Below are 12,772 nucleotides of genomic sequence, written 5' to 3' on the forward strand. Positions count from 1 at the left end.
GATAGATCCTGGGTGAACCTGGAGTAATTGGATGGTGGTAATTCAGAGCTGGAAGTAACGTCGTGCTCGATAGGAAACCGGAGTTCGCGACCAAGAAGAATAGCTGCTGGCGTAAAACCTGTGGATCGGTTCACCGTGGTTCTTGTGGCGAAGGCCATCTCCTGGATTCGAGCGTCCCAGTCCTTGTGGCGTTCTGTGAAAGCCACCAGCATTGTCTTCAGGTTTCTGTTGATCCGCTCTGTAATGTTCGCTTGAGGGTGGTAGGGTGTCGTTTTTTTGTGCTGTACTCCGAGAGCTTTACAAGAGTCAGTAAATGTCCTGCTCGTGAAATAACTTGCGTTGTCAGTTATAAGCTGCGCTGGGAAGCCAAAACGGGTGAACGTTTCTAGCAGCTTATCCCAAATTAGCTTAGAGTCGAGCTTTCGCAGTGAGTATAGTTCTACCCATTTTGAGAAGTGATCAGTGAGCACTAACCAATAGCGATTCCCTCTCACCGATCGGGGGTAGGGACCCATTACGTCACAGGCCACGATTTCCCATGGGTATCGACTCTCTACGGGTTGCATGAAGCCCGGTGGTTTCCCTTCCCTCGGCTTCGCGATCTGGCAAGTGTGACAAGCGCGAACATACTTGAGGACGTCCTTTCTCATCTGAGGCCATGTCACGATACGACACAACTTGTCATACGTTTTCCTACCATCGCTATGACCCGCGAGGCATGTGTCATGGTAGTACTCGAGGAAGGCTTTGCGAAGGCTCCTAGGGACAACGACCCGAAAGGGGGACTCACCGCCGTCCGCATCAGAAGTAGGTATATACCGCAAGAGTAGGCCGTCAGCTGCTTCCAGGTAGCTGTCGTAGTTGCCGGCTGGTACTGTGCTGGGCCTGCTCAGACACTGGCGTATCTGGATGCACTGATCATCAGTGTTCTGGGCGTTCAGGAGCTGTTGCCTAGAGACTAATGTTCCCCAGGCGTCTGCGGGCGCTGCTACAGCCAGGACTGCAGGTGTTGGCCCCCCTTCTCCGGGAAGTGGAGCTCTGGACAGGGCGTCTGCTACCTTATTGAAAGTTCCCTTGCGGTATTCCACCCTGTAATGGTAATTTTGGAGGGCGAGAGCCCAGCGGGCCAGGCGGCCAGCTGGGTTTTGCAACTTTGAGAGCCATGACAATGCCTGGTGATCTGTTGGAATGGTGAACTCGGCTCCATCCAAATACATGTCAAATTTCTTTAGTGCGAAAACTATCGCTAGACACTCCTTCTCTGTCACGCTATAGTTGCGCTCTGGCCCAGTAAGGGTATGACTCGCAAATGCCAAAGGGCAAAGCTTTCCTTGATGCTCCTGAAGCAATACCGCACCTATGCCGTACTCACGTGCGTCCGTTTGCACCGTGAATGGCAGGTTGAGGTCGGGAAGCCATAGGCGTGCCGTATCCGCAATCGCTGCGGACAACGCTCAAAATGATCCATCCTCAGTGTCCGCCCAGGACCAACGGGCGCCTTTCCGAAGTAGCTGATGGAGGGGTCGTGCTAGGTCGGCGCAGTTCGGAATGAAGTGCCGGTAGAATCCTACCATGCCCAAATAGCGCTGGAGGCTCTTGACGTCTATCGGCGGTGGGAACTTCAGTATGGCCTGGAGTTTTTCTTCATCTGGGCGGACTGTGCCTTGCTCCACTACGAAACCAAGGAGGTTGATTCTATTTGCCACCAACTGGACCTTGCTGGGATTAATGGTGATACCTGAATTCTGCATTCGCTGAAGAACGTTGGTTAGATGATTGAGGTGTTCTTCTAGACTCTCCGAGAACACTACTACATCATCTATGTAGGCCATAGCGTAGTTAAACTTAGCGTCTCCGAGCACAATATCCATTACTCGCTGAAAAGTGGCAGGTGAATTACACAAACCGAAGGGTAGCCGTACAAACTCGAACAGTCCTCGATGGCAAGTAAAGGCAGTTTTTTCAATGTCATTACGGTCAATCGGGATCTGCAGAAAACATCTGCTACAGTCAAGAGTAGTAAAAAACTTTGCTGATCCAAGTGAATACATGACCGATTCGACAGATGGAAAGGGGTAGGAGTCTCGAACTGTTGCAGCATTCAGCCGCCGATAATCGACGCACAACCGTGCTGTGCCGTCTTTCTTAGGCGCGAGAACAACAGGGAATGCCCAAGGACTTTTTGAGGGTCTCACCGCACCAGTGGCCAGCATTTCGTTGAGGGCACCATCCAACAGTGCTCGCTTGTGGACGCTCAAGGGCCTTGGGTTGAACCGGATCGGACGAGCACTGCTGGTGTCGATCCTGTGAGTCAGAACGTTGACCTTCCCAGGGTCCTCCGTGAACATTGCTGCGAAGGGCCTCAGTGTCCTCTCGATTCTGCACCTTTCGGCTGGTGATCCCCTGAAAGACTTCAAAACCGTGAGAATACCACTTCCAGTGACGGTGTCCGAATGGCTGTTTGTGGCCAGTAACTGTGAATGCAAAGCACCAGGTTGTGCTGTGAACTTAAATGCCGCAGTATTCATGCCGTACTGGTAAGTTTGGTTTCGAAGGTCTATCACGATTCCCGCCTTGGCTATGAAGTTACGGCCCAATATCACTGCACAGGAAAGGCCGGGAAGGTGTAGGAAGCGCTGTCTAATCTTTCGCCCATTGATAGTGACTGTTAAACGGGCTGCCGAGGTGGCAGATGCTACGTGAGTAGACGCCATACGCAGGTTGGTGCTTACACTCCGTAACCGGAGGTGTTTCGCATCACAGGCGTTTTTAACTCTATCGCCAAAAACTGCAACTGTAGAGCCTGTGTCTAAAAGCGCAGGCACTTCTATTCCGGCCATATTCACCGCAACCAGCGGCATATTGTCAAGGTGGGTCTCATTACAACGAGATGTTGACGGAACAGCGCTCACCGTTTGTTCCTGAAGCTTTTTGGGTAATGCCGGAGGCTCCCACGTTGATCTGGGCCGGGTGAGCGGTTCTCGTCTCTGCTTCACCGGCGGTCGTTCACAGTTGTATTTTGTGGCAGCAGGATGGTGCGACGACCAAAATATCCTGTATCGTGGTGTGGTTCTGGCCCCCCGAACTCCGTCAGCAGGAGGGGGCGAACGACGACTTGCACTCACAACTCCGTCAGCAGGAGGGGGCGAACGACGACTTGCACCCACAACTCCGTCAGCAGGAGGGGGCGAACGACGACTTGCACCCACAACTCCGTCAGCAGGAGGGGGCGAACGACGACTTGCATCTGACACCGCAGGGCAGTCGGCAGGTGCTGCAGGTTGTGTACACGGCACGCCTACCGGCACTTCATGGCAGACTGCAAGGAGGCTGGGCGGCTGCAAGGAGGCGCCCGGGACCGGTAGGTTGCGGGCCGGCAAGTGGTCATAACTGCTTACCACCGCCGGCCGTCGTCGTTTCCCTGCTTACGAGAGCCGCGGGGACTTGGGCACTGGCTTCTGTAGTGGCCTCGACCACCACACTGGAAACAGACCGGAAAGTCAGTGTTTGTGTCGTCCATACCTTGCCGCGTGCTTGGATCCGCAGACCGGCGACGGCCCTGAGTACGCCGTGGGGGTGCTCCCGGGTTCCGGCCTCGGAGTGGGAAGGGGCCCGGTGATCCAAGAGCTTGGTAGCTGAACGGGTCCACCGAGCGAGGCAGGGGCGGAGGCAAACGAGGTCCCCCATTTGCAGTGAGCGCACCAGGCCACGCGCATGAGGGCTCCAGGGCGGTTTCTGGAGGGGGCGGAGGCCGATAGGTCAATTCGGCTAACATGGCGGCCTGGGTATCAGAAGCCGCTTTTGCGAGATCGTCCAGTGACGAAAAGCTACGCCCCCGCAAATAGGCCTGAAAGCGTGGGTGGGCTTGGCGTATCGCTCGTGTGACCTTCTCTGTTTCTGGTGCAGAGGGGTCGGCACGCTCATAAAGTTCCTGAAATGAGCGTATATATTCCAAAAGGCTTTTCTCCTCTGCCTGTGTGCGAGTGTACAATTCATCTTTAATGCGGACGGCATAGTCGGGGGGAAGGAACTCTGCCCTTAGCAACTGCTCGAAATGAGTCCAGTTTTGAAACGTCTGTCGACGCCGCCAGCGTGCGACGGAGCCTTTCAGGGCCACTGGCAAAACGCGTTGTAAAATAATGTCGTCTGGTAGGGCTTCCGCGTTACGGTAGACAAGCATTTCTTGTAGGAAGTCTGCTCAGATTTTTTGTCCGTGTGCCCTTCATATGTCGGCACTGCGAGCTGCAAACGGAAGGTGGGTGGTTCAGTTTGTGCCTGTCGCTCAAGCAGCGTAGTTATCCGGCTCAAAATGTCGGTCATATCTGCCGCGGCCGCCCCTTTTTCCTCGTTGTCAGACATACTGTCAGTCGTGTGGTTGGTTGGCTCGTTACGACTAGTAAGTTTACCTGAGCGTAGAAGCATTAATGGAACTGTCCGAGGAGAAATGTTTGGCCCACAGCTTACGTTCCTTGACGCAGTCGTATCCGGCAAGTTACTGGGCTGGCTCCGGACGGGGGTGGTTCTCTTGCATTGGCGGTCCTCGCGGCACGGGTGCGTGCTCAAAGTGGCGGGTAACAACTCCCTGAAAGCTCAGAAAAAATCCCATTGGGCGCCAAATGTGGGCCTCAGCCCTCACTCAGGGGGGTTCGTGAGCCGCCACCCATGCGACAAACGACCGGCAACAACGTGAACAAAAGAAACCGCTTTAATTTGAGCAGTCAAAAATAAACTCTATGATGAAAGGCATGGTGAAACGCATGGTGAAAGAAAACAATCTTGCGAGTTGCTGCACAGCACCGTACAAGGAAGCGAGCATCGACAACACGCCACACAACCAGGTGGAAACACAAGAGCCAAGCCGCATGTGGCGAGGCCGGAAAGCGCCTGCGCTGCCGGACAAAAACGCGACGCTTCGAAAACGCACACACTCACGTAGAGGTCCCGGCGAACGCCGCTGCCCGGCCCGTCCAGCGGCAAAAAAGCCCCCTGAGGCTGTTTGCTCGTCGCTTATCTAGACGCTCGGCGAGTCACGTGCAACGTTACGCGTCAGAGTCCATGCTGCCTGACATGCGCAGTAGCGGCGGCGCCGGCCGAGTGCGGCCGGCCATAGGCCGGCTGCGTTGTTGCATTGATATGCTCCAAAACAGAGGGGCCAAGGGCCCCACAGAAGCTAGATCAGGGTGCCTTAGAACACGCAGCTACAAAAAGAAGTTTAACAATGGAGATGACGCATGTGCTGTATGTGGAAACTCCAGTGAAACAATTGACCATATTATACTCGAATGTAATGGTATCCATCCGGAAGTTGGTGCAGGCGCAATCACTGTTCCTTAAGCTCTGGGGTTTAGGGATAACAGTGGCCGGGTGAATAAACCGGCGGTGGAAACTAGCAAAAAACGACTGGAAGATTGCTGGCTTAAAAGCAGAGAAGTGACATAATGTTAGTAATGTAGGAACAAAGTTTAATAAATAGAATGATGGTTTAGTTAACCATTCTCAATCAATAATTAAGATATAGGGAGAAAAATGAGCATGATAACTACTGCTACCACCCCGTTTCAAAGGGGACGCTCCTATATTCCATCCATCCATCCATTCTAGACTTTTCAATGCTTTCTTGAAATAGTGCGACATAGTACCGATGCTTTTGTGCGCCTATTCAGTAAAAGTGGTGATGTTTTCCCTCTGCCGACGTATGTGGACCTCCACTCATGATAGAAGGCGTTTCATTCGACATTATTCGGGTTTTCGCCGTTGCACTAGGGTGAAAGCGCTCTTATTTCGCTGGCGTCTGCTACAGCTCATGCGGGACGAGTTATCGCGCACTGTAAATCATTACGGCGCATTAATTTGTACGGGACAGGTATTTTTCTGAGTCCTGAGGAACCCGTTTTATTACAGAGCCAACTCAACTGTCAGTAGCAGACTGGTAGCAGAGTGGCCAGGCATAGTGAGCACGCACGGGTTCTCGCATCTCTCCAGCCACGTCGCAGTAACTTTCCTTTAGCCAATAATGATGATTATATTACACTGCGCTATTCGGTATCCACTGGTAACCAGGAATACTCATTTTAGCGTGATATCTGCTTAGTGTTAGGAAATTTGCCAACTGGTAAAGTGAGGTGCAGCTTCAGGCTGTTACATTTCTTTTTTTTTTTTGACAAAGTGGTCATGAAAAAAAAATCCTACGCTTTGAAACGAATCATCCGGCGATATTCTGTGGCGTCATCATTATTCTCTGTTCACAGCAACAATATCTGTTACAAATCATCGCTGTAAGCCAGGTGCTACAATCTTTTCATCATCTCATATGCATAACATATATGCCAAAAATACATACCTGAGGAGGGTACAGCAGTTTTGTTTAGGTACTTCACAAGGCTTCTCTACTGCTGTTTTATTTTATTTGAGTGCATGGGACAAAAGCCATCAACAATGAGTTGGAAATTATTTACTACACAAACAGTCCTAAGAGCATCGATCTGCTCATCTTCAGGAGCTTTGAAGCTCGACATTGCATTGGTGCATGCGGGTAGTTAAGCAGTGATTTCAGCTGCACCAATTTGACAGTGGTCAGAGCACCCAAGTTAGCAGGTTTGCTTGGCCAGTAGCATACTGTGTACAAGCGGTCTGCTTGATCATGCTGTCTGGGCCTTGGAGTAAAGGGCTTAGGCATAGTTGTGAGTCAGCGCTTGTACTGTGGCTTTCTTTTATCTTGTCCCTTGTCTTCGTGTTCGCGCTGTTTATATTAATAATGAATAAGTACCAACTCGCCCAACAAAGTATCTGTCTGTTTGAATTTAGGCTGAAGCAGGTTGTAAACACATTCTCAAGGTCAGCCACAAACTGGTATCACTTGAAGGGTACAAAGGGCCTCTGTTGTCCTTAAAATTAGTAAAATTAGACAAGTTTAATACATGTGACTTATCTTTTTTTTTTTCAAAAAAATATTAAAGCCTTTCTCACAGTTAGTTTTCAGAATGCATTTCCTATACAAGGCGTTTGAAGTAGGATTTGAGGTAGGATATAGAGAGACCCCAATTGTATACAGCTACCAGCCAACTGGCTCACCCCAGGCAATTTTTTTTTATTTTGAAGTTAAGTAATTAATAATTATTTTTTTCTAATTTACTAACTATTGCCTTTAGACAATAATTCTGGGTTTGCAGAATTTGAGAGCGCCTTCTAAAACCTCCATTCCATTTATTTCCAATAAAGAAAGCCTCATCGTTTTTCCAAGCTCTAAAGAAAGCCTGCGAAATACAAAAATTATCAGCCTGTATAGCGCTGAGACTGGGATGTTAAGTCACAGCCGCAGCTAATTTCGGTCACTCAAACCATGCACGGTTGAGAGCACTACAATATCGTAGCGCATGAATGCATCAGTCACGTGATATTTTTTTTTTTATTTCGCGGGCTTTCTAGAGAGGTGGGAAAACGATGCACATGAGGTTTTCTTTATCGGAAATAAATGAAATGGGGGTTTCAGAACGTACTCCCAACTTTGCAAATCACATTTATTTGAAGCAATACTTAGTAAATTAGAATCGCAAAATGAAAAATTGCCTGTACCGTTTTTTTATCGATATTTACTGTCTAGGGCATCAATATGAAGGATGAATACATGATTAAATAAATGTGCCAGCTAGAGATTCAAGGACATACCATGACTACGCGGAATTGAATTTAATTTAATCTCAGCTGTCTGCTTTATTGAGCCAGTGGTAGTATTCTAGATCACGCAAACAGTCGAAGCTTTCTTCCCCGAAGTCTTGCTTTTGTTTGACCTGGTGCGCCAGATGGCTGTCAGCAAGTGGTTTCTCTGGCCTATCTCAAATGGTTTATTTTTAACCCTTGGCTGAAGTTAGCTTGGACACGCGGTATAAAATATGTCGGCTATCGTTTGGTGCCACAGACTTAATGCAAGAATCTGCACTCAGCACAACTCTCTGCAACGTCAATATTGCCCACATCCAGCCTTGGCTTCACGGGTTTGACAGTAATATATGCCGAACAACCCGAAAAGAGTGTATAGGCACCGCATCAGGTGCCAGTGATGGCTTTTCACGTGGTATATATCCTGCCGTTGATCATACATGTGCGTAGTCACGCAGCAGGATGAGATGCTGCTCGAAATGATGCTCCCACACTGCCGATGTTTCTGTGAGAGGCTTCTCCTGTCTTCACAAGCTTCGCTTCCATCTTTCTGCGGTGTTTGTTGTCCCTCGGAACAGCAAACAAAGATGACGGGAGGAGCCGGATAGCCGCGCTTCAGCATCTCGGAGCAAAACAGTGCGAGTTGGTCTTCTTCCTGGCCATTTCGAACTGTGCATGGTGCTTTTGAAGAGCTGAGATGTCTTAACTGCTGTGATGGAAGGCAGAACTGAAAGTTAGATGGGGAAATCGCAAGAATGTGCAGACTGAACGGCGCGCAAAGCCTTGACTTCCCTTAGCGGACGCACACGCGGTCCTAGTAAACTAGTGTTCCTGTATATATACAGGAACACAACGTAACTACAGCGCTACTAGCGGCGGTCAGTGGCGTCCGGCGTGCAAGAGCACGGCTAGGGTGTCTAGCACGGCCGGTCTCGAGGGAGAGCTCTTTCTTACGGCCTTCTCAATCTCCTTGACTTACGTTCTCCGCCGCCGCAAGGGGCGCCACCTGCTCACTGTTCGCATCTGCTTCAGCGGCGGCGGGTGGCTTTTGCATGGTTTCGCTCGCTTGTTTCGTGGTAAGTACAGCCCGAAATGAAAGGGCACAGCAGGTAGATGCTGCAGCGGCATGTCGTCAGCGTACTACACCCGTGAACCGAGTCTTTATATAAGAAACACTGTCGCTCAGCAAACCGTTCGACAAGCATATGACATTCATTTGCGGCATGGTAGCTACTTTTGTCCGATGGATACATTGATAAGTTAATCAATCGGGTGTGACGCTGCGCTATCTTTCTTGAAACTAGCGAAAGAAGCAGCCCCATGTGCACTGTTCTACGAGGACAAGAATTCTAGTGGACTGCATTATCCGAAACCAGAGTTTATTGCCCTATTGGACAAGGTTTCCTTAAAAAAAAAAGAAAAAAAACTCGTGTCTCTACCACACACAAATACTCTCGAAGTACTTCAAATCTTGATTGAAGCAGCGCAGATGAGAATTCGCCATTGCTGAGTTGCCCTGAAGGAATTAACAACAGCCTATAAGGTCCGCTTCTTTGATATCTGAAATATTTATCAAAATTCTTCTTGTCAGTTATGCCAAGAAAGTGACAGACAGGAATTACAGGCCAGCTCCCTATATGAACAAACCGGCCAGGAGGACTGAGACTGCATTTTCTAGCCGCAGGTCACGTTTTGATGAATTGATGAATATGTAGTACAATGCATAATTTTGAAGGACAATTTTTTTATTGTTTGCCGCTCTTTTCAATTAGGCATAACCGTTCATGCCCAGTTCCTTGATTAAAAGTTGTTTATCTATGTATTAAACGGACTACGTCTGTTACGTACGTGCGTCAGTCGCGAGACTGTACATATACATATTCTGTCTTTCAACCAACTGATTTGTTTTGAACGCAGCTAGAACAGCTCACTCCACTAGACAACTGTACTGCAATTTTAACTATAGCGTAAATTTTGGTTCCTTACTCTGATTCTGAGACGCGCCATGAATTTTCGCCGGTGCCTCTTTTGCTCTAAACTAAAACAGAAGCGGTTGACAGAATCTCCAGCCAACAGTTTGCCATGCACTCACGTCACGTCACGCTACACCTGCTTACAGCTTTCGAAAGAGCACTGCATAGCCTGATAATTTATTTCTTTACAAAAGTTAGGGGCAAAAATGTTGAAATAAGTGTACCAGCTTCATTCGACCGCGCTCGGCCGCACTGACGAAGGCGCGCGCGCGCGTGAGCGGTGTTGACTAAAAATATTCCTCGTACACGATAAATCTTAGACGCTGATTACGGCGTCTTTGTATAAACCATAAGGCGTGAAATGTCAGGACCTGCCGGCTGTAACTGAGACGGGCGGAACGAAGACCGAGCGCGCGTTTCCCTTGCGCGTGAACGGCGGTAGCAGAGGCGCAGCAGTGGGGCGGTGGCGACCCCACCAAGGCGCGGCGGGCGGTGGAAACCGACCCCATTGGTGAGGCCGTAAGAGAAGAGAAGCGCGCTGCCCCTCTAGACAGGCCGTGGCAAGAGGCGCCCATTTGCAGTGGTAAGACGCCTGACTACTGTGCTGGAGTGCCCGGGTTCGAACCCGACCTCGCCGGCGGCGTTTCGATGGAGGCGAAACGAAGAGGCGTCGTGTGCTGTGCGATGTCAGCGCGCGTTAAAGATCCCCAGGTGGTCGAAATTACTCCGTAGCCCTCCACTACGGCTCCTCTTTCTCTCTTTCCACTTTCACTCCCACCTTCCTCCTTTCCTTTACGGCGCGGTTGAGGTGTCCACAGAAAAACAAGTGAGACAGTTACCGCGCCTTTCCCTTCCTATAAACGAACAAATCCTTTCCGTTCGCGCCACTAGAAAGTATTCTAGTTCACTATAGAAAGAACTGTTTCTTTCCTCCAGTGTTCTGAAACTGCGCGAAAGCGGCCGCGCTTTGCGCCACTGAGATGGCGCTGCGGTCGAAGTTTGCTCCACGCCGACTACGCGCCGATACGGCAGCGCGACCGATTCTGCAGTAGCACTAATTTAGTGTTTTTTTTTTTTTTTTTTACAAATATCCTGTTTTTCTGTGTTAATGTCTGCGAATTCTCAGCTGTACTTTACACGTTACCCTGCAGTTCAGTGTGGGCGCCGGCATTAGCCATGAATTATTAATCAATTTACAGGCACCACACGCTGTCGGACGTTTATCGAGCACAAAATTTTGAAAATAATCATTCAGAGGGTAGGTGGTGCTTTTCAGTTATCTTTTTCAGAATGTGTCAGGACTGAGGAGACATATAATGCGTTTTGAGCCATAATATTTCAGCAGGAACCGGCGTAACTGGAGAATTAAGAGACACTTCTCTCCACCGCCAAATGGCCGTTTGCCTTGCAACTTGGAGACAACGGTACCTCGAAGATCTAAATTGTTGAGAACAACATGAAGCGTGTGCAACACCCACTTCTGAGGAAAGGATATTTTGATAAATTCTACAAACATGCGTTCACCGAAGAAGTGGTCAAAATCTGGCGAGCGGCATGGTCCCTTAGGCGTCATGCACTTCCTGGCATATGACCTAATCATCTATATTATACATCTGTCTACATCAGGAAAAGCAAAAATATAAAAAGAAGAGCCGCCAAAGTTGCACTCAGTGACACAACGCAAAGTGATGTGCGGAAGATACCGAGTAAATCAGCCGAGTGAAATTTAATCAACTGATAGGGAAAAAAATTTGCGCTTTATGGTTACATTATAGACATCGGCACCTCTGGATGGAAATGTGCATTGATCTTAGGTTTCTTTTTTTCATCCAGGAATATTACCAAGAGCTAGTGCCGCAGTTCTCGAAGTCATTAGTTGCGGATTATCTGGCCGCGGACAACTGGTGTCGACGTCGCCCATAAGGATCTGACAATCACTTCGCTAAGAGATGTAGAGACGATTCTGCACGTTTTGGAAAATATGCAAGAATCCAGCACAGCAAACGGCCGTTTTTCGGAGACGTGTTCCGGAGCCATGTCAGTGGATAGTGGCCCGTCTCAATTACGAATCGAGAGCCACTGGAGCTTCTGCGTAGCCCACACTAAACAAGCGCACTCCGAGGCGCTTCTTCTCGCGCCGTGAGCTTCCTACTTACGAACACGGGGTGTTCCTCCCCATCCTCGTCGTGCTGGCTCAGAACTGCACCTCTCACTCGCGTAGCACTGAACAACGAAGGCGCGGTCATATTAAGGAGCCCTCAGCACGGGGCGGCTGCGCTTTCTTTAACGCGAGGAAAGCCTGTTCCTTGCTAGCATTCCAGTTCACTTTAACAGGTTCGCCCGTGAGCGGACTCGCCATCTCCGAATATCGCGGTATATAGTGCTGATAATATCGCGCCAACACGAGAAAGGCGCTTATGTCGGTCTTTGTTGCGGGGCCTGGGGTAATCGCGTATGGCAGCGATCTTCGCGTCCAGCGACCTGCGGTATATCCCTGCCGATAACGTGACCAAGGTACTCAACCTCGGCCTTTCCAAGTTGAGTCTTCTCTGAAAGGACGGCCAACCCCGCCTCTCGCAGCCGGGTTAAAATATCACGCAAGTGACGCAGGTGATCCTCCCAACTATTGAAAAATATGGCAATGTCTAGGGTCCGTTCCTGATAACACTCGATCCATCAGCCGCGAGAAGCAACACGGCGCGTTTTTGAGCCCGAAGCTCATTACGAGCGGTCGAAAAGTACCGAGGGGTGAGATAAAGGCCGCGTACCGACTTGCCGCTGAGGGGACCTGCCAGTAGCCATCGGTCAAGTCAAGAGTCGATACATACTGGGCCCTGCTGATAGCTCCTCCAGGTTAGGAATGAGATAAAGCTGGTAACCTTCGATAGTAAATGCAGGGTCGTTGCTTTTCTCCGGGCTCTTCTACTAGCATGATGGTGTATTCGCTTTCCACCGATACACCGAGATCAAGCATGCGTGTTATTAAGAATCTCTTTCTGCCTCTGCGAGAGGTCTGGAGCCTCATCAGAAGTGAGCTGAACGTCATGCTCCACTAAAGGGTGTTTTTCCCGGCGTATCCGTGAAGAGGTCCTCCTTTTGTGGCTCGCCGAGATCTGAATCACCACGTATCCTCTCGAGAACTC

The 12,772-nt window shown here is 49.7% G+C and overlaps 1 pseudogene; it reads right to left on the minus strand.

Annotated features, from left to right (window-relative positions):
* Nucleotides 1–3,249: 3,249 nt before the first annotated feature.
* LOC146194314 (uncharacterized) lies at nucleotides 3,250–4,422 on the minus strand (annotated as a pseudogene).
* Nucleotides 4,423–12,772: the final 8,350 nt, after the last annotated feature.

The sequence above is a fragment of the Amblyomma maculatum genome, chromosome 3, assembly GCF_055883805.1.
Source record: "Amblyomma maculatum isolate TAMU_Amacu chromosome 3, ASM5588380v1, whole genome shotgun sequence".
Classification (NCBI taxonomy): Eukaryota; Metazoa; Arthropoda; class Arachnida; order Ixodida; family Ixodidae; genus Amblyomma; species Amblyomma maculatum.